General features: G+C 43.9%; 18 non-coding genes across 18 annotated transcripts; all 18 read right to left on the minus strand.

Moving 5' to 3' along the window:
• Positions 1-578: 578 nt before the first annotated feature.
• LOC137050056 (small nucleolar RNA U3) lies at positions 579-792 on the minus strand. Its single transcript, XR_010899816.1, has one exon. It is a non-coding gene; the product is annotated as a small nucleolar RNA U3 (small nucleolar RNA).
• A 1,104-nt stretch (positions 793-1,896) lies between these two features.
• Positions 1,897-2,110, minus strand: LOC137050057 (small nucleolar RNA U3). The gene has a single exon (XR_010899817.1). It is a non-coding gene; the product is annotated as a small nucleolar RNA U3 (small nucleolar RNA).
• Positions 2,111-3,214: 1,104 nt separating this feature from the next.
• On the minus strand, positions 3,215-3,428 carry LOC137050058 (small nucleolar RNA U3). The gene has a single exon (XR_010899818.1). It is a non-coding gene; the product is annotated as a small nucleolar RNA U3 (small nucleolar RNA).
• A 1,104-nt stretch (positions 3,429-4,532) lies between these two features.
• Positions 4,533-4,746, minus strand: LOC137050009 (small nucleolar RNA U3). The gene has a single exon (XR_010899774.1). It is a non-coding gene; the product is annotated as a small nucleolar RNA U3 (small nucleolar RNA).
• Positions 4,747-5,850: 1,104 nt separating this feature from the next.
• Positions 5,851-6,064, minus strand: LOC137050059 (small nucleolar RNA U3). Its single transcript, XR_010899819.1, has one exon. It is a non-coding gene; the product is annotated as a small nucleolar RNA U3 (small nucleolar RNA).
• A 1,105-nt stretch (positions 6,065-7,169) lies between these two features.
• Positions 7,170-7,383, minus strand: LOC137049993 (small nucleolar RNA U3). Its single transcript, XR_010899759.1, has one exon. It is a non-coding gene; the product is annotated as a small nucleolar RNA U3 (small nucleolar RNA).
• A 1,104-nt stretch (positions 7,384-8,487) lies between these two features.
• Positions 8,488-8,701, minus strand: LOC137050030 (small nucleolar RNA U3). Its single transcript, XR_010899792.1, has one exon. It is a non-coding gene; the product is annotated as a small nucleolar RNA U3 (small nucleolar RNA).
• Positions 8,702-9,804: 1,103 nt separating this feature from the next.
• On the minus strand, positions 9,805-10,018 carry LOC137050060 (small nucleolar RNA U3). Its single transcript, XR_010899820.1, has one exon. It is a non-coding gene; the product is annotated as a small nucleolar RNA U3 (small nucleolar RNA).
• Positions 10,019-11,123: 1,105 nt separating this feature from the next.
• LOC137050010 (small nucleolar RNA U3) lies at positions 11,124-11,337 on the minus strand. The gene has a single exon (XR_010899775.1). It is a non-coding gene; the product is annotated as a small nucleolar RNA U3 (small nucleolar RNA).
• Positions 11,338-12,441: 1,104 nt separating this feature from the next.
• On the minus strand, positions 12,442-12,655 carry LOC137050031 (small nucleolar RNA U3). Its single transcript, XR_010899793.1, has one exon. It is a non-coding gene; the product is annotated as a small nucleolar RNA U3 (small nucleolar RNA).
• Positions 12,656-13,758: 1,103 nt separating this feature from the next.
• On the minus strand, positions 13,759-13,972 carry LOC137050021 (small nucleolar RNA U3). The gene has a single exon (XR_010899785.1). It is a non-coding gene; the product is annotated as a small nucleolar RNA U3 (small nucleolar RNA).
• A 1,105-nt stretch (positions 13,973-15,077) lies between these two features.
• On the minus strand, positions 15,078-15,291 carry LOC137050061 (small nucleolar RNA U3). Its single transcript, XR_010899821.1, has one exon. It is a non-coding gene; the product is annotated as a small nucleolar RNA U3 (small nucleolar RNA).
• Positions 15,292-16,395: 1,104 nt separating this feature from the next.
• LOC137049994 (small nucleolar RNA U3) lies at positions 16,396-16,609 on the minus strand. The gene has a single exon (XR_010899760.1). It is a non-coding gene; the product is annotated as a small nucleolar RNA U3 (small nucleolar RNA).
• A 1,103-nt stretch (positions 16,610-17,712) lies between these two features.
• LOC137050092 (small nucleolar RNA U3) lies at positions 17,713-17,926 on the minus strand. Its single transcript, XR_010899850.1, has one exon. It is a non-coding gene; the product is annotated as a small nucleolar RNA U3 (small nucleolar RNA).
• A 1,103-nt stretch (positions 17,927-19,029) lies between these two features.
• On the minus strand, positions 19,030-19,242 carry LOC137050103 (small nucleolar RNA U3). The gene has a single exon (XR_010899860.1). It is a non-coding gene; the product is annotated as a small nucleolar RNA U3 (small nucleolar RNA).
• Positions 19,243-20,346: 1,104 nt separating this feature from the next.
• LOC137050012 (small nucleolar RNA U3) lies at positions 20,347-20,560 on the minus strand. Its single transcript, XR_010899776.1, has one exon. It is a non-coding gene; the product is annotated as a small nucleolar RNA U3 (small nucleolar RNA).
• A 1,103-nt stretch (positions 20,561-21,663) lies between these two features.
• Positions 21,664-21,877, minus strand: LOC137050014 (small nucleolar RNA U3). The gene has a single exon (XR_010899777.1). It is a non-coding gene; the product is annotated as a small nucleolar RNA U3 (small nucleolar RNA).
• A 1,104-nt stretch (positions 21,878-22,981) lies between these two features.
• Positions 22,982-23,195, minus strand: LOC137050079 (small nucleolar RNA U3). The gene has a single exon (XR_010899838.1). It is a non-coding gene; the product is annotated as a small nucleolar RNA U3 (small nucleolar RNA).
• Positions 23,196-23,402: the final 207 nt, after the last annotated feature.

Consider the following 23,402-nt stretch of genomic DNA (forward strand, 5'->3'; position numbering starts at 1 on the left):
CACAAAGGACGTTGTGACATGGGCCCAGAGCCGAGGCGAGATTTAATCTGCCACAAAACACAATCACAAGGGAGACGGGAGCCAGGTTAACAGAAATGATCTTTTATTTAACCGAGAACTTGGGTTCTTCCAGGGCTGGGGTATGCATGGAGGCTTTGTTCCCCACATCTGTTTCAATGCTGGACCACCTTAAAGGGGGGAGACGGAACAGAAGAAAAGCAAAGACGGTAAAGAAGACGTTGCAAGGCTAACTCTGTCCTTTACTCTTCAGCCGAGTTCTCTTTGGCCAACCTGTGCATCAGCACCTCATCCTGAAAGAGTCTGTACTCAAGACCATCCAGCCTTGAGAGAAGTAGAGTTCCCAAATTTATGATGAAGTCCATAAAGTCATCATTGGCTACACCTGTGAGTGGTTCTATATTTGGAGAACAAGCAGGTGGACACGCTGAGGATTGAACAAAACTGCTGCCTCACACAACCTGCGTTAGCACTTGACTGCACATTTGGACAAAGTTTGCTTTATAGGGGATGCAGGCCCCAAAAAACAATAATCTCCAAATGAGACTTGAACAACAAACACCACTCAGAACACACCCCTTTCTTCAATATTGCAAAAAGCAATACAGAACGGTCATCAACAGCACAGAGTTCACAAACAAAGTCGCCGCTCTGTGCCCAGTTCACGCTCTGAAAGGAGCATCACAACTCTTCATCGTGGGCTGGGAGACAAACATTTTCAAAACACATTTCCAAGCAAAGAACTATAGAAATGATCCCTGAAAATATAGTCTTAACGAGTCATGGGCACTCAACCGACATTCCATTCTGATGCGCCTCTCCTCTCAAACGGTTTTGCGTAGTTGAAATTTGCGGGCTTTAAGGTTTACGGAACATTTTAGCACTTACGTCGGAGCTAAAGGCACTTCCACAATCTCCTTGAAGCCTACTGTTAAGATATGTGGAATGCAAACAACAATCCTTAAAGTCATACTTTTTTGCAGCATTGCTACCGGTGTGATGCTTTGTAGTCCACTCGTTGAAGCTAAATGTAGAAAATCTTTTAGAGGAAAAAAGCCACACACGCACTAACGATTCTTAATGTAGACATTTCAGAAACTTGATGTTGGTTGCGCACTTAGAAAAAAGAGCTCAGGCTGACTTTGATATCCCAACTACCCAGTGACAGGCCCGGTTTTCCCATGAAATCTCATTTCATATATCTGCTGTATTATCCGAGGTGCAATACCACATCGCTGCAAACATGTCAACTTTTCGCAGTGATGTGGTATTGTGTCTTATGAGACAATGTTCGCTTTACACAAAGGACGTTGTGACATGGGCCCAGAGCCGAGGTGAGATTTAATCTGCCACAAAACACAATCACAAGGGAGACGGGATCCAGGTTAACAGAAATGATCTTTTATTTAACCGAGAACTTAGGTTCTTCCAGGGCTGGGGTATGCATGGAGGCTTTGTTCCCTACATCTGTTTCAACGCTGGACCACCTTAAAGGGGGGAGACGGAACAGAAGAAAAGCAAAGACGGTAAAGAAGACGTTGCAAGGCTAACTCTGTCCTTTACTCTTCAGCCGGTTTCTCTTTGGCCAACCTGTGCATCAGCACCTCATCCTGAAAGAGTCTGTACTCAAGACCATCCAGCCTTGAGAGAAGTAGAGTTCCCAATTTTATGATGAAGTCCAAAAAGTCATCACTGGCTACACCTGTAGGTGGTTCTATATTTGGAGAACAAGCAGGTGGACACGCTGACGATTGAACAAAACTGCTGCCTCACACAACCTACTCCTAGCACTTGACTGCACATTTGGACAAAGTTTGCTTTATAGGGGATGCAGGCCCCAAAAAACAATAATCTCCAAATGAGACTTGAACAACAAACACCACTCAGAACACACCCCTTTCTTCAATATTGCAAAAAGCAATACAGAACGGTCATCAACAGCACAGAGTTCACAAACAAAGTCGCCGCTCTGTGCCCAGTTCACGCTCTGAAAGGAGCATCACAACTCTTCATCGTGGGCTGGGAGACAAACATTTTCAAAACACATTTCCAAGCAAAGAACTATAGAAATGATCCCTGAAAATATAGTCTTAACGAGTCATGGGCACTCAACCGACATTCCATTCTGATGCGCCTCTCCTTTCAAACGGTTTTGCGTAGTTGAAATCTGCGGGCTTTAAGGTTTACGGAACATTTTAGCACTCACGTAGGAGCCAAAGGCACTTCCACAATCTCCTTGAAGCCTACTGTTAAGATATGTGGAATGCAAACAACAATCCTTAAAGTCATACTTTTTTTGCAGCATTGCTACCGGTGTGATGCTTTGTAGTCCACTCGTTGAAGCTAAATGTAGAAAATCTTTTAGAGGAAAAAAGCCACACACGCACTAACGATTCTTAATGTAGACATTTCAGAAACTTGATGTTGGTTGCGCACTTAGAAAAAAGAGCTCAGGCTGACTTTGATATCCCAACTACCCAGTGACAGGCCCGGTTTTCCCATGAAATCTCATTTCGTATATCTGCTGTATTATCCGAGGTGCAATACCACATCGCTGCAAACATGTCAACTTTTCACAGTGATGTGGTATTGTGTCTTATGAGACAATGTTCGCTTTACACAAAGGACGTTGTGACATGGGCCCAGAGCCGAGGCGAGATTTAATCTGCCACAAAACACAATCACAAGGGAGACGGGAGCCAGGTTAACAGAAATGATCTTTTATTTAACCGAGAACTTGGGTTCTTCCAGGGCTGGGGTATGCATGGAGGCTTTGTTCCCCACATCTGTTTCAATGCTGGACCACCTTAAAGGGGGGAGACGGAACAGAAGAAAAGCAAAGACGGTAAAGAAGACGTTGCAAGGCTAACTCTGTCCTTTACTCTTCAGCCGGGTTCTCTTTGGCCAACCTGTGCATCAGCACCTCATCCTGAAAGAGTCTGTACTCAAGACCATCCAGCCTTGAGAGAAGTAGAGTTCCCAAATTTATGATGAAGTCCATAAAGTCATCATTGGCTACACCTGTGAGTGGTTCTATATTTGGAGAACAAGCAGGTGGACACGCTGAGGATTGAACAAAACTGCTGCCTCACACAACCTGCGTTAGCACTTGACTGCACATTTGGACAAAGTTTGCTTTATAGGGGATGCAGGCCCAAAAAAACAATAATCTCCAAATGAGACTTGAACAACAAACACCACTCAGAACACACCCCTTTCTTCAATATTGCAAAAAGCAATACAGAACGGTCATCAACAGCACAGAGTTCACAAACAAAGTCGCCGCTCTGTGCCCAGTTCACGCTCTGAAAGGAGCATCACAACTCTTCATCGTGGGCTGGGAGACAAACATTTTCAAAACACATTTCCAAGCAAAGAACTATAGAAATGATCCCTGAAAATATAGTCTTAACGAGTCATGGGCACTCAACCGACATTCCATTCTGATGCGCCTCTCCTCTCAAACGGTTTTGCGTAGTTGAAATCTGCGGGCTTTAAGGTTTACGGAACATTTTAGCACTCACGTAGGAGCCAAAGGCACTTCCACAATCTCCTTGAAGCCTACTGTTAAGATATGTGGAATGCAAACAACAATCCTTAAAGTCATACTTTTTTTGCAGCATTGCTACCGGTGTGATGCTTTGTAGTCCACTCGTTGAAGCTAAATGTAGAAAATCTTTTAGAGGAAAAAAGCCACACACGCACTAACGATTCTTAATGTAGACATTTCAGAAACTTGATGTTGGTTGCGCACTTAGAAAAAAGAGCTCAGGCTGACTTTGATATCCCAACTACCCAGTGACAGGCCCGGTTTTCCCATGAAATCTCATTTCGTATATCTGCTGTATTATCCGAGGTGCAATACCACATCGCTGCAAACATGTCAACTTTTCGCAGTGATGTGGTATTGTGTCTTATGAGACAATGTTCGCTTTACACAAAGGACGTTGTGACATGGGCCCAGAGCCGAGGCGAGATTTAATCTGCCACAAAACACAATCACAAGGGAGACGGGAGCCAGGTTAACAGAAATGATCTTTTATTTAACCGAGAACTTAGGTTCTTCCAGGGCTGGGGTATGCATGGAGGCTTTGTTCCCTACATCTGTTTCAACGCTGGACCACCTTAAAGGGGGGAGACGGAACAGAAGAAAAGCAAAGACGATAAAGAAGACGTTGCAAGGCTAACTCTGTCCTTTACTCTTCAGCCGGGTTCTCTTTGGCCAACCTGTGCATCAGCACCTCATCCTGAAAGAGTCTGTACTCAAGACCATCCAGCCTTGAGAGAAGTAGAGTTCCCAAATTTATGATGAAGTCCATAAAGTCATCATTGGCTACACCTGTGAGTGGTTCTATATTTGGAGAACAAGCAGGTGGACACGCTGACGGTTGAACAAAACTGCTGCCTCATACAACCTAAGTTAGCACTTGACTGCACATTTGGACAAAGTTTGCTTTATAGGGGATGCAGGCCCAAAAAAACAATAATCTCCAAATGAGACTTGAACAACAAACACCACTCAGAACACACCCCTTTCTTCAATATTGCAAAAAGCAATACAGAACGGTCATCAACAGCACAGAGTTCACAAACAAAGTCGCCGCTCTGTGCCCAGTTCACGCTCTGAAAGGAGCATCACAACTCTTCATCGTGGGTTGGGAGACAAACATTTTCAAAACACATTTCCAAGCAAAGAACTATAGAAATGATCCCTGAAAATATAGTCTTAAAGAGTCATGGGCACTCAACCGACATTCCATTCTGATGCGCCTCTCCTCTCAAACGGTTTTGCGTAGTTGAAATCTGCGGGCTTTAAGGTTTACGGAACATTTTAGCACTTACGTCGGAGCTAAAGGCACTTCCACAATCTCCTTGAAGCCTACTGTTAAGATATGTGGAATGCAAACAACAATCCTTAAAGTCATACTTTTTTGCAGCATTGCTACCGGTGTGATGCTTTGTAGTCCACTCGTTGAAGCTAAATGTAGAAAATCTTTTAGAGGAAAAAAGCCACACACGCACTAACGATTCTTACTGTAGACATTTCAGAAACATGATGTTGGTTGCGCACTTAGAAAAAAAAGCTCATGCTGACTTTGATATCCCAACTACCCAGTGACAGGCCCGGTTTTCCCATGAAATCTCATTTCGTATATCTGCTGTATTATCCGAGGTGCAATACCACATCGCTGCAAACATGTCAACTTTTCGCAGTGATGTGGTATTGTGTCTTATGAGACAATGTTCGCTTTACACAAAGGACGTTGTGACATGGGCCCAGAGCCGAGGCGAGATTTAATCTGCCACAAAACACAATCACAAGGGAGACGGGATCCAGGTTAACAGAAATGATCTTTTATTTAACCGAGAACTTAGGTTCTTCCAGGGCTGGGGTATGCATGGAGGCTTTGTTCCCTACATCTGTTTCAACGCTGGACCACCTTAAAGGGGGGAGACGGAACAGAAGAAAAGCAAAGACGGTAAAGAAGACGTTGCAAGACTAACTCTGTCCTTTACTCTTCAGCCGGTTTCTCTTTGGCCAACCTGTGCATCAGCACCTCATCCTGAAAGAGTCTGTACTCAAGACCATCCAGCCTTGAGAGAAGTAGAGTTCCCAATTTTATGATGAAGTCCATAAAGTCATCACTGGCTACACCTGTAGGTGGTTCTATATTTGGAGAACAAGCAGGTGGACACGCTGACGATTGAACAAAACTGCTGCCTCACACAACCTACTCCTAGCACTTGACTGCACATTTGGACAAAGTTTGCTTTATAGGGGATGCAGGGCCCAAAAAACAATAATCTCCAAATGAGACTTGAACAACAAACACCACTCAGAACACACCCCTTTCTTCAATATTGCAAAAAGCAATACAGAACGGTCATCAACAGCACAGAGTTCACAAACAAAGTCGCCGCTCTGTGCCCAGTTCACGCTCTGAAAGGAGCATCACAACTCTTCATCGTGGGCTGGGAGACAAACATTTTCAAAACACATTTCCAAGCAAAGAACTATAGAAATGATCCCTGAAAATATAGTCTTAACGAGTCATGGGCACTCAACCGACATTCCATTCTGATGCGCCTCTCCTCTCAAACGGTTTTGCGTAGTTGAAATCTGCGGGCTTTAAGGTTTACGGAACATTTTAGCACTCACGTCGGAGCCAAAGGCACTTCCACAATCTCCTTGAAGCCTACTGTTAAGATATGTGGAATGCAAACAACAATCCTTAAAGTCATACTTTTTTTGCAGCATTGCTACCGGTGTGATGCTTTGTAGTCCACTCGTTGAAGCTAAATGTAGAAAATCTTTTAGAGGAAAAAAGCCACACACGCACTAACGATTCTTAATGTAGACATTTCAGAAACTTGATGTTGGTTGCGCACTTAGAAAAAAGAGCTCAGGCTGACTTTGATATCCCAACTACCCAGTGACAGGCCCGGTTTTCCCATGAAATCTCATTTCGTATATCTGCTGTATTATCCGAGGTGCAATACCACATCGCTGCAAACATGTCAACTTTTCGCAGTGATGTGGTATTGTGTCTTATGAGACAATGTTCGCTTTACACAAAGGACGTTGTGAAATGGGCCCAGAGCCGAGGCGAGATTTAATCTGCCACAAAACACAATCACAAGGGAGACGGGATCCAGGTTAACAGAAATGATCTTTTATTTAACCGAGAACTTAGGTTCTTCCAGGGCTGGGGTATGCATGGAGGCTTTGTTCCCTACATCTGTTTCAACGCTGGACCACCTTAAAGGGGGGAGACGGAACAGAAGAAAAGCAAAGACGGTAAAGAAGACGTTGCAAGGCTAACTCTGTCCTTTACTCTTCAGCCGGTTTCTCTTTGGCCAACCTGTGCATCAGCACCTCATCCTGAAAGAGTCTGTACTCAAGACCATCCAGCCTTGAGAGAAGTAGAGTTCCCAATTTTATGATGAAGTCCATAAAGTCATCACTGGCTACACCTGTAGGTGGTTCTATATTTGGAGAACAAGCAGGTGGACACGCTGACGATTGAACAAAACTGCTGCCTCACACAACCTACTCCTAGCACTTGACTGCACATTTGGACAAAGTTTGCTTTATAGGGGATGCAGGCCCCAAAAAACAATAATCTCCAAATGAGACTTAAACAACAAACACCACTCAGAACACACCCCTTTCTTCAATATTGCAAAAAGCAATACAGAACGGTCATCAACAGCACAGAGTTCACAAACAAAGTCGCCGCTCTGTGCCCAGTTCACGCTCTGAAAGGAGCATCACAACTCTTCATCGTGGGTTGGGAGACAAACATTTTCAAAACACATTTCCAAGCAAAGAACTACAGAAATGATCCCTGAAAATATAGTCTTAAAGAGTCATGGGCACTCAACCGACATTCCATTCTGATGCGCCTCTCCTCTCAAACGGTTTTGCATAGTTGAAATCTGCGGGCTTTAAGGTTTACGGAACATTTTAGCACTTACGTCGGAGCTAAAGGCACTTCCACAATCTCCTTGAAGCCTACTGTTAAGATATGTGGAATGCAAACAACAATCCTTAAAGTCATACTTTTTTGCAGCATTGCTACCGGTGTGATGCTTTGTAGTCCACTCGTTGAAGCTAAATGTAGAAAATCTTTTAGAGGAAAAAAGCCACACACGCACTAACGATTCTTAATGTAGACATTTCAGAAACTTGATGTTGGTTGCGCACTTAGAAAAAAGAGCTCAGGCTGACTTTGATATCCCAACTACCCAGTGACAGGCCCGGTTTTCCCATGAAATCTCATTTCGTATATCTGCTGTATTATCCGAGGTGCAATACCACATCGCTGCAAACATGTCAACTTTTCGCAGTGATGTGGTATTGTGTCTTATGAGACAATGTTCGCTTTACACAAAGGACGTTGTAACATGGGCCCAGAGCCGAGGCGAGATTTAATCTGCCACAAAACACAATCACAAGGGAGACGGGATCCAGGTTAACAGAAATGATCTTTTATTTAACCGAGAACTTAGGTTCTTCCAGGGCTGGGGTATGCATGGAGGCTTTGTTCCCTACATCTGTTTCAACGCTGGACCACCTTAAAGGGGGGAGACGGAACAGAAGAAAAGCAAAGACGGTAAAGAAGACGTTGCAAGGCTAACTCTGTCCTTTACTCTTCAGCCGGTTTCTCTTTGGCCAACCTGTGCATCAGCACCTCATCCTGAAAGAGTCTGTACTCAAGACCATCCAGCCTTGAGAGAAGTAGAGTTCCCAATTTTATGATGAAGTCCATAAAGTCATCACTGGCTACACCTGTAGGTGGTTCTATATTTGGAGAACAAGCAGGTGGACACGCTGACGATTGAACAAAACTGCTGCCTCACACAACCTACTCCTAGCACTTGACTGCACATTTGGACAAAGTTTGCTTTATAGGGGATGCAGGCCCCAAAAAACAATAATCTCCAAATGAGACTTGAACAACAAACACCACTCAGAACACACCCCTTTCTTCAATATTGCAAAAAGCAATACAGAACGGTCATCAACAGCACAGAGTTCACAAACAAAGTCGCCGCTCTGTGCCCAGTTCACGCTCTGAAAGGAGCATCACAACTCTTCATCGTGGGCTGGGAGACAAACGTTTTCAAAACACATTTCCAAGCAAAGAACTATAGAAATGATCCCTGAAAATATAGTCTTAACGAGTCATGGGCACTCAACCGACATTCCATTCTGATGCGCCTCTCCTCTCAAACGGTTTTGCGTAGTTGAAATCTGCGGGCTTTAAGGTTTACGGAACATTTTAGCACTTACGTCGGAGCTAAAGGCACTTCCACAATCTCCTTGAAGCCTACTGTTAAGATATGTGGAATGCAAACAACAATCCTTAAAGTCATACTTTTTTGCAGCATTGCTACCGGTGTGATGCTTTGTAGTCCACTCGTTGAAGCTAAATGTAGAAAATCTTTTAGAGGAAAAAAGCCACACACGCACTAACGATTCTTAATGTAGACATTTCAGAAACTTGATGTTGGTTGCGCACTTAGAAAAAAGAGCTCAGGCTGACTTTGATATCCCAACTACCCAGTGACAGGCCCGGTTTTCCCATGAAATCTCATTTCGTATATCTGCTGTATTATCCGAGGTGCAATACCACATCGCTGCAAACATGTCAACTTTTCACAGTGATGTGGTATTGTGTCTTATGAGACAATGTTCGCTTTACACAAAGGACGTTGTGACATGGGCCCAGAGCCGAGGCGAGATTTAATCTGCCACAAAACACAATCACAAGGGAGACGGGAGCCAGGTTAACAGAAATGATCTTTTATTTAACCGAGAACTTGGGTTCTTCCAGGGCTGGGGTATGCATGGAGGCTTTGTTCCCCACATCTGTTTCAACGCTGGACCACCTTAAAGGGGGGAGACGGAACAGAAGAAAAGCAAAGACGGTAAAGAAGACGTTGCAAGGCTAACTCTGTCCTTTACTCTTCAGCCGGGTTCTCTTTGGCCAACCTGTGCATCAGCACCTCATCCTGAAAGAGTCTGTACTCAAGACCATCCAGCCTTGAGAGAAGTAGAGTTCCCAAATTTATGATGAAGTCCATAAAGTCATCATTGGCTACACCTGTGAGTGGTTCTATATTTGGAGAACAAGCAGGTGGACACGCTGACGATTGAACAAAACTGCTGCCTCACACAACCTACGTTAGCACTGGACTGCACATTTGGACAAAGTTTGCTTTATAGGGGATGCAGGCCCAAAAAAACAATAATCTCCAAATGAGACTTGAACAACAAACACCACTCAGAACACACCCCTTTCTTCAATATTGCAAAAAGCAATACAGAACGGTCATCAACAGCACAGAGTTCACAAACAAAGTCGCCGCTCTGTGCCCAGTTCACGCTCTGAAAGGAGCATCACAACTCTTCATCGTGGGCTGGGAGACAAACATTTTCAAAACACATTTCCAAGCAAAGAACTATAGAAATGATCCCTGAAAATATAGTCTTAACGAGTCATGGGCACTCAACCGACATTCCATTCTGATGCGCCTCTCCTCTCAAACGGTTTTGCGTAGTTGAAATCTGCGGGCTTTAAGGTTTACGGAACATTTTAGCACTCACGTCGGAGCCAAAGGCACTTCCACAATCTCCTTGAAGCCTACTGTTAAGATATGTGGAATGCAAACAACAATCCTTAAAGTCATACTTTTTTTGCAGCATTGCTACCGGTGTGATGCTTTGTAGTCCACTCGTTGAAGCTAAATGTAGAAAATCTTTTAGAGGAAAAAAGCCACACACGCACTAACGATTCTTAATGTAGACATTTCAGAAACTTGATGTTGGTTGCGCACTTAGAAAAAAGAGCTCAGGCTGACTTTGATATCCCAACTACCCAGTGACAGGCCCGGTTTTCCCATGAAATCTCATTTCGTATATCTGCTGTATTATCCGAGGTGCAATACCACATCGCTGCAAACATGTCAACTTTTCGCAGTGATGTGGTATTGTGTCTTATGAGACAATGTTCGCTTTACACAAAGGACGTTGTGACATGGGCCCAGAGCCGAGGCGAGATTTAATCTGCCACAAAACACAATCACAAGGGAGACGGGATCCAGGTTAACAGAAATGATCTTTTATTTAACCGAGAACTTAGGTTCTTCCAGGGCTGGGGTATGCATGGAGGCTTTGTTCCCTACATCTGTTTCAACGCTGGACCACCTTAAAGGGGGGAGACGGAACAGAAGAAAAGCAAAGACGGTAAAGAAGACGTTGCAAGGCTAACTCTGTCCTTTACTCTTCAGCCGGTTTCTCTTTGGCCAACCTGTGCATCAGCACCTCATCCTGAAAGAGTCTGTACTCAAGACCATCCAGCCTTGAGAGAAGTAGAGTTCCCAATTTTATGATGAAGTCCATAAAGTCATCACTGGCTACACCTGTAGGTGGTTCTATATTTGGAGAACAAGCAGGTGGACACGCTGACGATTGAACAAAACTGCTGCCTCACACAACCTACTCCTAGCACTTGACTGCACATTTGGACAAAGTTTGCTTTATAGGGGATGCAGGCCCCAAAAAACAATAATCTCCAAATGAGACTTGAACAACAAACACCACTCAGAACACACCCCTTTCTTCAATATTGCAAAAAGCAATACAGAACGGTCATCAACAGCACAGAGTTCACAAACAAAGTCGCCGCTCTGTGCCCAGTTCACGCTCTGAAAGGAGCATCACAACTCTTCATCGTGGGTTGGGAGACAAACATTTTCAAAACACATTTCCAAGCAAAGAACTATAGAAATGATCCCTGAAAATATAGTCTTAAAGAGTCATGGGCACTCAACCGACATTCCATTCTGATGCGCCTCTCCTCTCAAACGGTTTTGCGTAGTTGAAATCTGCGGGCTTTAAGGTTTACGGAACATTTTAGCACTTACGTCGGAGCTAAAGGCACTTCCACAATCTCCTTGAAGCCTACTGTTAAGATATGTGGAATGCAAACAACAATCCTTAAAGTCATACTTTTTTGCAGCATTGCTACCGGTGTGATGCTTTGTAGTCCACTCGTTGAAGCTAAATGTAGAAAATCTTTTAGAGGAAAAAAGCCACACACGCACTAACGATTCTTAATGTAGACATTTCAGAAACTTGATGTTGGTTGCGCACTTAGAAAAAAGAGCTCAGGCTGACTTTGATATCCCAACTACCCAGTGACAGGCCCGGTTTTCCCATGAAATCTCATTTCGTATATCTGCTGTATTATCCGAGGTGCAATACCACATCGCTGCAAACATGTCAACTTTTCGCAGTGATGTGGTATTGTGTCTTATGAGACAATGTTCGCTTTACACAAAGGACGTTGTAACATGGGCCCAGAGCCGAGGCGAGATTTAATCTGCCACAAAACACAATCACAAGGGAGACGGGATCCAGGTTAACAGAAATGATCTTTTATTTAACCGAGAACTTAGGTTCTTCCAGGGCTGGGGTATGCATGGAGGCTTTGTTCCCTACATCTGTTTCAACGCTGGACCACCTTAAAGGGGGGAGACGGAACAGAAGAAAAGCAAAGACGGTAAAGAAGACGTTGCAAGGCTAACTCTGTCCTTTACTCTTCAGCCGGTTTCTCTTTGGCCAACCTGTGCATCAGCACCTCATCCTGAAAGAGTCTGTACTCAAGACCATCCAGCCTTGAGAGAAGTAGAGTTCCCAATTTTATGATGAAGTCCATAAAGTCATCACTGGCTACACCTGTAGGTGGTTCTATATTTGGAGAACAAGCAGGTGGACACGCTGACGATTGAACAAAACTGCTGCCTCACACAACCTACTCCTAGCACTTGACTGCACATTTGGACAAAGTTTGCTTTATAGGGGATGCAGGCCCCAAAAAACAATAATCTCCAAATGAGACTTGAACAACAAACACCACTCAGAACACACCCCTTTCTTCAATATTGCAAAAAGCAATACAGAACGGTCATCAACAGCACAGAGTTCACAAACAAAGTCGCCGCTCTGTGCCCAGTTCACGCTCTGAAAGGAGCATCACAACTCTTCATCGTGGGCTGGGAGACAAACGTTTTCAAAACACATTTCCAAGCAAAGAACTATAGAAATGATCCCTGAAAATATAGTCTTAACGAGTCATGGGCACTCAACCGACATTCCATTCTGATGCGCCTCTCCTCTCAAACGGTTTTGCGTAGTTGAAATCTGCGGGCTTTAAGGTTTACGGAACATTTTAGCACTTACGTCGGAGCTAAAGGCACTTCCACAATCTCCTTGAAGCCTACTGTTAAGATATGTGGAATGCAAACAACAATCCTTAAAGTCATACTTTTTTGCAGCATTGCTACCGGTGTGATGCTTTGTAGTCCACTCGTTGAAGCTAAATGTAGAAAATCTTTTAGAGGAAAAAAGCCACACACGCACTAACGATTCTTAATGTAGACATTTCAGAAACTTGATGTTGGTTGCGCACTTAGAAAAAAGAGCTCAGGCTGACTTTGATATCCCAACTACCCAGTGACAGGCCCGGTTTTCCCATGAAATCTCATTTCGTATATCTGCTGTATTATCCGAGGGGCAATACCACATCGCTGCAAACATGTCAACTTTTCACAGTGATGTGGTATTGTGTCTTATGAGACAATGTTCGCTTTACACAAAGGACGTTGTGACATGGGCCCAGAGCCGAGGCGAGATTTAATCTGCCACAAAACACAATCACAAGGGAGACGGGAGCCAGGTTAACAGAAATGATCTTTTATTTAACCGAGAACTTGGGTTCTTCCAGGGCTGGGGTATGCATGGAGGCTTTGTTCCCCACATCTGTTTCAACGCTGGACCACCTTAAAGGGGGGAGACGGAACAGAAGAAAAGCAAAGACGGTAAAGAAGACGTTGCAAGGCTAACTCTGTCCTTTACTCTTCAGCCGGGTTCTCTTTGGCCAACCTGTGCATCAGCACCTCATCCTGAAAGAGTCTGTACTCAAGACCATCCAGCCTTGAGAGAAGTAGAGTTCCCAAATTTATGATGAAGTCCATAAAGTCATCATTGGCTACACCTGTGAGTGGTTCTATATTTGGAGAACAAGCAGGTGGACACGCTGACGATTGAACAAAACTGCTGCCTCACACAACCTACGTTAGCACTGGACTGCACATTTGGACAAAGTTTGCTTTATAGGGGATGCAGGCCCAAAAAAACAATAATCTCCAAATGAGACTTGAACAACAAACACCACTCAGAACACACCCCTTTCTTCAATATTGCAAAAAGCAATACAGAACGGTCATCAACAGCACAGAGTTCACAAACAAAGTCGCCGCTCTGTGCCCAGTTCACGCTCTGAAAGGAGCATCACAACTCTTCATCGTGGGTTGGGAGACAAACATTTTCAAAACACATTTCCAAGCAAAGAACTATAGAAATGATCCCTGAAAATATAATCTTAAAGTGTCATGGGCACTCAAACCGACATTCCATTCTGATGCGCCTCTCCTCTCAAACGGTTTTGCGTAGTTGAAATCTGCGGGCTTTAAGGTTTACGGAACATTTTAGCACTTACGTCGGAGCTAAAGGCACTTCCACAATCTCCTTGAAGCCTACTGTTAAGATATGTGGAATGCAAACAACAATCCTTAAAGTCATACTTTTTTGCAGCATTGCTACCGGTGTGATGCTTTGTAGTCCACTCGTTGAAGCTAAATGTAGAAAATCTTTTAGAGGAAAAAAGCCACACACGCACTAACGATTCTTAATGTAGACATTTCAGAAACTTGATAATGGTTGCGCACTTAGAAAAAAGAGCTCAGGCTGACTTTGATATCCCAACTACCCAGTGACAGGCCCGGTTTTCCCATGAAATCTCATTTCGTATATCTGCTGTATTATCCGAGGTGCAATACCACATCGCTGCAAACATGTCAACTTTTCGCAGTGATGTGGTATTGTGTCTTATGAGACAATGTTCGCTTTACACAAAGGACGTTGGGACATGGGCCCAGAGCCGAGGCGAGATTTAATCTGCCACAAAACACAATCACAAGGGAGACGGGATCCAGGTTAACAGAAATGATCTTTTATTTAACCGAGAACTTAGGTTCTTCCAGGGCTGGGGTATGCATGGAGGCTTTGTTCCCTACATCTGTTTCAACGCTGGACCACCTTAAAGGGGGGAGACGGAACAGAAGAAAAGCAAAGACGGTAAAGAAGACGTTGCAAGGCTAACTCTGACCTTTACTCTTCAGCCGGTTTCTCTTTGGCCAACCTGTGCATCAGCACCTCATCCTGAAAGAGTCTGTACTCAAGACCATCCAGCCTTGAGAGAAGTAGAGTTCCCAATTTTATGATGAAGTCCAAAAAGTCATCACTGGCTACACCTGTAGGTGGTTCTATATTTGGAGAACAAGCAGGTGGACACGCTGACGATTGAACAAAACTGCTGCCTCACACAACCTACTCCTAGCACTTGACTGCACATTTGGACAAAGTTTGCTTTATAGGGGATGCAGGCCCCAAAAAACAATAATCTCCAAATGAGACTTGAACAACAAACACCACTCAGAACACACCCCTTTCTTCAATATTGCAAAAAGCAATACAGAACGGTCATCAACAGCACAGAGTTCACAAACAAAGTCGCCGCTCTGTGCCCAGTTCACGCTCTGAAAGGAGCATCACAACTCTTCATCGTGGGCTGGGAGACAAACATTTTCAAAACACATTTCCAAGCAAAGAACTATAGAAATGATCCCTGAAAATATAGTCTTAACGAGTCATGGGCACTCAACCGACATTCCATTCTGATGCGCCTCTCCTCTCAAACGGTTTTGCGTAGTTGAAATCTGCGGGCTTTAAGGTTTACGGAACATTTTAGCACTTACGTCGGAGCTAAAGGCACTTCCACAATCTCCTTGAAGCCTACTGTTAAGATATGTGGAATGCAAACAACAATCCTTAAAGTCATACTTTTTTGCAGCATTGCTACCGGTGTGATGCTTTGTAGTCCACTCGTTGAAGCTAAATGTAGAAAATCTTTTAGAGGAAAAAAGCCACACACGCACTAACGATTCTTAATGTAGACATTTCAGAAACTTGATGTTGGTTGCGCACTTAGAAAAAAGAGCTCAGGCTGACTTTGATATCCCAACTACCCAGTGACAGGCCCGGTTTTCCCATGAAATCTCATTTCGTATATCTGCTGTATTATCCGAGGTGCAATACCACATCGCTGCAAACATGTCAACTTTTCGCAGTGATGTGGTATTGTGTCTTATGAGACAATGTTCGCTTTACACAAAGGACGTTGTGACATGGGCCCAGAGCCGAGGCGAGATTTAATCTGCCACAAAACACAATCACAAGGGAGACGGGATCCAGGTTAACAGAAATGATCTTTTATTTAACCGAGAACTTAGGTTCTTCCAGGGCTGGGGTATGCATGGAGGCTTTGTTCCCTACATCTGTTTCAACGCTGGACCACCTTAAAGGGGGGAGACGGAACAGAAGAAAAGCAAAGACGGTAAAGAAGACGTTGCAAGGCTAACTCTGTCCTTTACTCTTCAGCCGTTTTCTCTTTGGCCAACCTGTGCATCAGCACCTCATCCTGAAAGAGTCTGTACTCAAGACCATCCAGCCTTGAGAGAAGTAGAGTTCCCAATTTTATGATGAAGTCCATAAAGTCATCACTGGCTACACCTGTAGGTGGTTCTATATTTGGAGAACAAGCAGGTGGACACGCTGACGATTGAACAAAACTGCTGCCTCACACAACCTACTCCTAGCACTTGACTGCACATTTGGACAAAGTTTGCTTTATAGGGGATGCAGGCCCAAAAAAACAATAATCTCCAAATGAGACTTGAACAACAAACACCACTCAGAACACACCCCTTTCTTCAATATTGCAAAAAGCAATACAGAACGGTCATCAACAGCACAGAGTTCACAAACAAAGTCGCCGCTCTGTGCCCAGTTCACGCTCTGAAAGGAGCATCACAACTCTTCATCGTGGGTTGGGAGACAAACATTTTCAAAACACATTTCCAAGCAAAGAACTATAGAAATGATTCCTGAAAATATAGTCTTAACGAGTCATGGGCACTCAACCGACATTCCATTCTGATGCGCCTCTCCTCTCAAACGGTTTTGCGTAGTTGAAATTTGCGGGCTTTAAGGTTTACGGAACATTTTAGCACTTACGTCGGAGCTAAAGGCACTTCCACAATCTCCTTGAAGCCTACTGTTAAGATATGTGGAATGCAAACAACAATCCTTAAAGTCATACTTTTTTGCAGCATTGCTACCGGTGTGATGCTTTGTAGTCCACTCGTTGAAGCTAAATGTAGAAAATCTTTTAGAGGAAAAAAGCCACACACGCACTAACGATTCTTAATGTAGACATTTCAGAAACTTGATGTTGGTTGCGCACTTAGAAAAAAGAGCTCAGGCTGACTTTGATATCCCAACTACCCAGTGACAGGCCCGGTTTTCCCATGAAATCTCATTTCGTATATCTGCTGTATTATCCGAGGTGCAATACCACATCGCTGCAAACATGTCAACTTTTCGCAGTGATGTGGTATTGTGTCTTATGAGACAATGTTCGCTTTACACAAAGGACGTTGTGACATGGGCCCAGAGCCGAGGCGAGATTTAATCTGCCACAAAACACAATCACAAGGGAGACGGGATCCAGGTTAACAGAAATGATCTTTTATTTAACCGAGAACTTAGGTTCTTCCAGGGCTGGGGTATGCATGGAGGCTTTGTTCCCTACATCTGTTTCAACGCTGGACCACCTTAAAGGGGGGAGACGGAACAGAAGAAAAGCAAAGACGGTAAAGAAGACGTTGCAAGGCTAACTCTGTCCTTTACTCTTCAGCCGGTTTCTCTTTGGCCAACCTGTGCATCAGCACCTCATCCTGAAAGAGTCTGTACTCAAGACCATCCAGCCTTGAGAGAAGTAGAGTTCCCAAATTTATGATGAAGTCCATAAAGTCATCATTGGCTACACCTGTGAGTGGTTCTATATTTGGAGAACAAGCAGGTGGACACGCTGAGGATTTAACAAAACTGCTGCCTCACACAACCTGCGTTAGCACTTGACTGCACATTTGGACAAAGTTTGCTTTATAGGGGATGCAGGCCCAAAAAAACAATAATCTCCAAATGAGACTTGAACAACAAACACCACTCAGAACACACCCCTTTCTTCAATATTGCAAAAAGCAATACAGAACGGTCATCAACAGCACAGAGTTCACAAACAAAGTCACCGCTCTGTGCCCAGTTCACGCTCTGAAAGGAGCATCACAACTCTTCATTGTGGGTTGGGAGACAAACATTTTCAAAACACATTTCCAAGCAAAGAACTATAGAAATGATCCCTGAAAATATAGTCTTAAAGAGTCATGGGCACTCAACCGACATTCCATTCTGATGCGCCTCTCCTCTCAAACGGTTTTGCGTAGTTGAAATCTGCGGGCTTTAAGGTTTACGGAACATTTTAGCACTTACGTCGGAGCTAAAGGCACTTCCACAATCTCCTTGAAGCCTACTGTTAAGATATGTGGAATGCAAACAACAATCCTTAAAGTCATACTTTTTTGCAGCATTGCTACCGGTGTGATGCTTTGTAGTCCACTCGTTGAAGCTAAATGTAGAAAATCTTTTAGAGGAAAAAAGCCACACACGCACTAACGATTCTTAATGTAGACATTCCAGAAACTTGATGTTGGTTGCGCACTTAGAAAAAAGAGCTCAGGCTGACTTTGATATCCCAACTACCCAGTGACAGGCCAGGTTTTCCCATGAAATCTCATTTCGTATATCTGCTGTATTATCCGAGGTGCAATACCACATCGCTGCAAACATGTCAACTTTTCGCAGTGATGTGGTATTGTGTCTTATGAGACAATGTTCGCTTTACACAAAGGACGTTGTGACATGGGCCCAGAGCCGAGGCGAGATTTAATCTGCCACAAAACACAATCACAAGGGAGACGGGAGCCAGGTTAACAGAAATTATCTTTTATTTAACCGAGAACTTAGGTTCTTCCAGGGCTGGGGTATGCATGGAGGCTTTGTTCCCTACATCTGTTTCAACGCTGGACCACCTTAAAGGGGGGAGACGGAACAGAAGAAAAGCAAAGACGATAAAGAAGACGTTGCAAGGCTAACTCTGTCCTTTACTCTTCAGCCGGGTTCTCTTTGGCCAACCTGTGCATCAGCACCTCATCCTGAAAGAGTCTGTACTCAAGACCATCCAGCCTTGAGAGAAGTAGAGTTCCCAAATTTATGATGAAGTCCATAAAGTCATCATTGGCTACACCTGTGAGTGGTTCTATATTTGGAGAACAAGCAGGTGGACACGCTGACGATTGAACAAAACTGCTGCCTCATACAACCTAAGTTAGCACTTGACTGCACATTTGGACAAAGTTTGCTTTATAGGGGATGCAGGCCCAAAAAAACAATAATCTCCAAATGAGACTTGAACAACAAACACCACTCAGAACACACCCCTTTCTTCAATATTGCAAAAGCAATACAGAACGGTCATCAACAGCACAGAGTTCACAAACAAAGTCGCCGCTCTGTGCCCAGTTCATGCTCTGAAAGGAGCATCACAACTCTTCATCGTGGGTTGGGAGACAAACATTTTCAAAACACATTTCCAAGCAAAGAACTATAGAAATGATCCCTGAAAATATAGTCTTAAAGAGTCATGGGCACTCAACCGACATTCCATTCTGATGCGCCTCTCCTCTCAAACGGTTTTGCGTAGTTGAAATCTGCGGGCTTTAAGGTTTACGGAACATTTTAGCACTTACGTCGGAGCTAAAGGCACTTCCACAATCTCCTTGAAGCCTACTGTTAAGATATGTGGAATGCAAACAACAATCCTTAAAGTCATACTTTTTTGCAGCATTGCTACCGGTGTGATGCTTTGTAGTCCACTCGTTGAAGCTAAATGTAGAAAATCTTTTAGAGGAAAAAAGCCACACACGCACTAACGATTCTTACTGTAGACATTTCAGAAACATGATGTTGGTTGCGCACTTAGAAAAAAGAGCTCATGCTGACTTTGATATCCCAACTACCCAGTGACAGGCCCGGTTTTCCCATGAAATCTCATTTCGTATATCTGCTGTATTATCCGAGGTGCAATACCACATCGCTGCAAACATGTCAACTTTTCGCAGTGATGTGGTATTGTGTCTTATGAGACAATGTTCGCTTTACACAAAGGACGTTGTGACATGGGCCCAGAGCCGAGGCGAGATTTAATCTGCCACAAAACACAATCACAAGGGAGACGGGATCCAGGTTAACAGAAATGATCTTTTATTTAACCGAGAACTTAGGTTCTTCCAGGGCTGGGGTATGCATGGAGGCTTTGTTCCCTACATCTGTTTCAACGCTGGACCACCTTAAAGGGGGGAGACGGAACAGAAGAAAAGCAAAGACGGTAAAGAAGACGTTGCAAGGCTAACTCTGTCCTTTACTCTTCAGCCGGTTTCTCTTTGGCCAACCTGTGCATCAGCACCTCATCCTGAAAGAGTCTGTACTCAAGACCATCCAGCCTTGAGAGAAGTAGAGTTCCCAATTTTATGATGAAGTCCATAAAGTCATCACTGGCTACACCTGTAGGTGGTTCTATATTTGGAGAACAAGCAGGTGGACACGCTGAGGATTGAACAAAACTGCTGCCTCACACAACCTACTCCTAGCACTTGACTGCACATTTGGACAAAGTTTGCTTTATAGGGGATGCAGGCCCAAAAAAACAATAATCTCCAAATGAGACTTGAACAACAAACACCACTCAGAACACACCCCTTTCTTCAATATTGCAAAAAGCAATACAGAACGGTCATCAACAGCACAGAGTTCACAAACAAAGTCGCCGCTCTGTGCCCAGTTCACGCTCTGAAAGGAGCATCACAACTCTTCATCGTGGGTTGGGAGACAAACATTTTCAAAACACATTTCCAAGCAAAGAACTATAGAAATGATCCCTGAAAATATAGTCTTAAAGAGTCATGGGCACTCAACCGACATTCCATTCTGATGCGCCTCTCCTCTCAAACGGTTTTGCGTAGTTGAAATCTGCGGGCTTTAAGGTTTACGGAACATTTTAGCACTTACGTCGGAGCTAAAGGCACTTCCACAATCTCCTTGAAGCCTACTGTTAAGATATGTGGAATGCAAACAACAATCCTTAAAGTCATACTTTTTTGCAGCATTGCTACCGGTGTGATGCTTTGTAGTCCACTCGTTGAAGCTAAATGTAGAAAATCTTTTAGAGGAAAAAAGCCACACACGCACTAACGATTCTTACTGTAGACATTTCAGAAACATGATGTTGGTTGCGCACTTAGAAAAAAGAGCTCATGCTGACTTTGATATCCCAACTACCCAGTGACAGGCCCGGTTTTCCCATGAAATCTCATTTCGTATATCTGCTGTATTATCCGAGGTGCAATACCACATCGCTGCAAACATGTCAACTTTTCGCAGTGATGTGGTATTGTGTCTTATGAGACAATGTTCGCTTTACACAAAGGACGTTGTGACATGGGCCCAGAGCCGAGGCGAGATTTAATCTGCCACAAAACACAATCACAAGGGAGACGGGATCCAGGTTAACAGAAATGATCTTTTATTTAACCGAGAACTTAGGTTCTTCCAGGGCTGGGGTATGCATGGAGGCTTTGTTCCCTACATCTGTTTCAACGCTGGACCACCTTAAAGGGGGGAGACGGAACAGAAGAAAAGCAAAGACGGTAAAGAAGACGTTGCAAGGCTAACTCTGTCCTTTACTCTTCAGCCGGGTTCTCTTTGGCCAACCTGTGCATCAGCACCTCATCCTGAAAGAGTCTGTACTCAAGACCATCCAGCCTTGAGAGAAGTAGAGTTCCCAAATTTATGATGAAGTCCATAAAGTCATCATTGGCTACACCTGTGAGTGGTTCTATATTTGGAGAACAAGCAGGTGGACACGCTGACGATTGAACAAAACTGCTGCCTCATACAACCTAAGTTAGCACTTGACTGCACATTTGGACAAAGTTTGCTTTATAGGGGATGCAGGCCCAAAAAAACAATAATCTCCAAATGAGACTTGAACAACAAACACCACTCAGAACACACCCCTTTCTTCAATATTGCAAAAAGCAATACAGAACGGTCATCAACAGCACAGAGTTCACAAACAAAGTCGCCGCTCTGTGCCCAGTTCACGCTCTGAAAGGAGCATCACAACTCTTCATCGTGGGTTGGGAGACAAACATTTTCAAAACACATTTCCAAGCAAAGAACTATAGAAATGATCCCTGAAAATATAGTCTTATAGAGTCATGGGCACTCAACCGACATTCCATTCTGATGCGCCTCTCCTCTCAAACGGTTTTGCGTAGTTGAAATCTGTGGGCTTTAAGGTTTACGGAACATTTTAGCACTTACGTCGGAGCTAAAGGCACTTCCACAATCTCCTTGAAGCCTACTGTTAAGATATGTGGAATGCAAACAACAATCCTTAAAGTCATACTTTTTTGCAGCATTGCTACCGGTGTGATGCTTTGTAGTCCACTCGTTGAAGCTAAATGTAGAAAATCTTTTAGAGGAAAAAAGCCACACACGCACTAACGATTCTTACTGTAGACATTTCAGAAACATGATGTTGGTTGCGCACTTAGAAAAAAGAGCTCATGCTGACTTTGATATCCCAACTACCCAGTGACAGGCCCGGTTTTCCCATGAAATCTCATTTCGTATATCTGCTGTATTATCCGAGGTGCAATACCACATCGCTGCAAACATGTCAACTTTTCGCAGTGATGTGGTATTGTGTCTTATGAGACAATGTTCGCTTTACACAAAGGACGTTGTGACATGGGCCCAGAGCCGAGGCGAGATTTAATCTGCCACAAAACACAATCACAAGGGAGACGGGATCCAGGTTAACAGAAATGATCTTTTATTTAACCGAGAACTTAGGTTCTTCCAGGGCTGGGGTATGCATGGAGGCTTTGTTCCCTACATCTGTTTCAACGCTGGACCACCTTAAAGGGGGGAGACGGAACAGAAGAAAAGCAAAGACGGTAAAGAAGACGTTGCAAGGCTAACTCTGTCCTTTACTCTTCAGCCGGTTTCTCTTTGGCCAACCTGTGCATCAGCACCTCATCCTGAAAGAGTCTGTACTCAAGACCATCCAGCCTTGAGAGAAGTAGAGTTCCCAATTTTATGATGAAGTCCATAAAGTCATCACTGGCTACACCTGTAGGTGGTTCTATATTTGGAGAACAAGCAGGTGGACACGCTGACGATTGAACAAAACTGCTGCCTCACACAACCTACTCCTAGCACTTGACTGCACATTTGGACAAAGTTTGCTTTATAGGGGATGCAGGCCCCAAAAAACAATAATCTCCAAATGAGACTTGAACAACAAACACCACTCAGAACACACCCCTTTCTTCAATATTGCAAAAAGCAATACAGAACGGTCATCAACAGCACAGAGTTCACAAACAAAGTCGCCGCTCTGTGCCCAGTTCACACTCTGAAAGGAGCATCACAACTCTTCATCGTGGGTTGGGAGACAAACATTTTCAAAACACATTTCCAAGCAAAGAACTATAGAAATGATCCCTGAAAATATAGTCTTAAAGAGTCATGGGCACTCAACCGACATTCCATTCTGATGCGCCTCTCCTCTCAAACGGTTTTGCGTAGTTGAAATCTGCGGGCTTTAAGGTTTACGGAACATTTTAGCACTTACGTCGGAGCTAAAGGCACTTCCACAATCTCCTTGAAGCCTACTGTTAAGATATGTGGAATGCAAACAACAATCCTTAAAGTCATACTTTTTTGC

Source organism: Pseudorasbora parva, chromosome 20, assembly GCF_024679245.1.
Source record: "Pseudorasbora parva isolate DD20220531a chromosome 20, ASM2467924v1, whole genome shotgun sequence".
Lineage (NCBI taxonomy): Eukaryota > Metazoa > Chordata > Actinopteri > Cypriniformes > Gobionidae > Pseudorasbora > Pseudorasbora parva.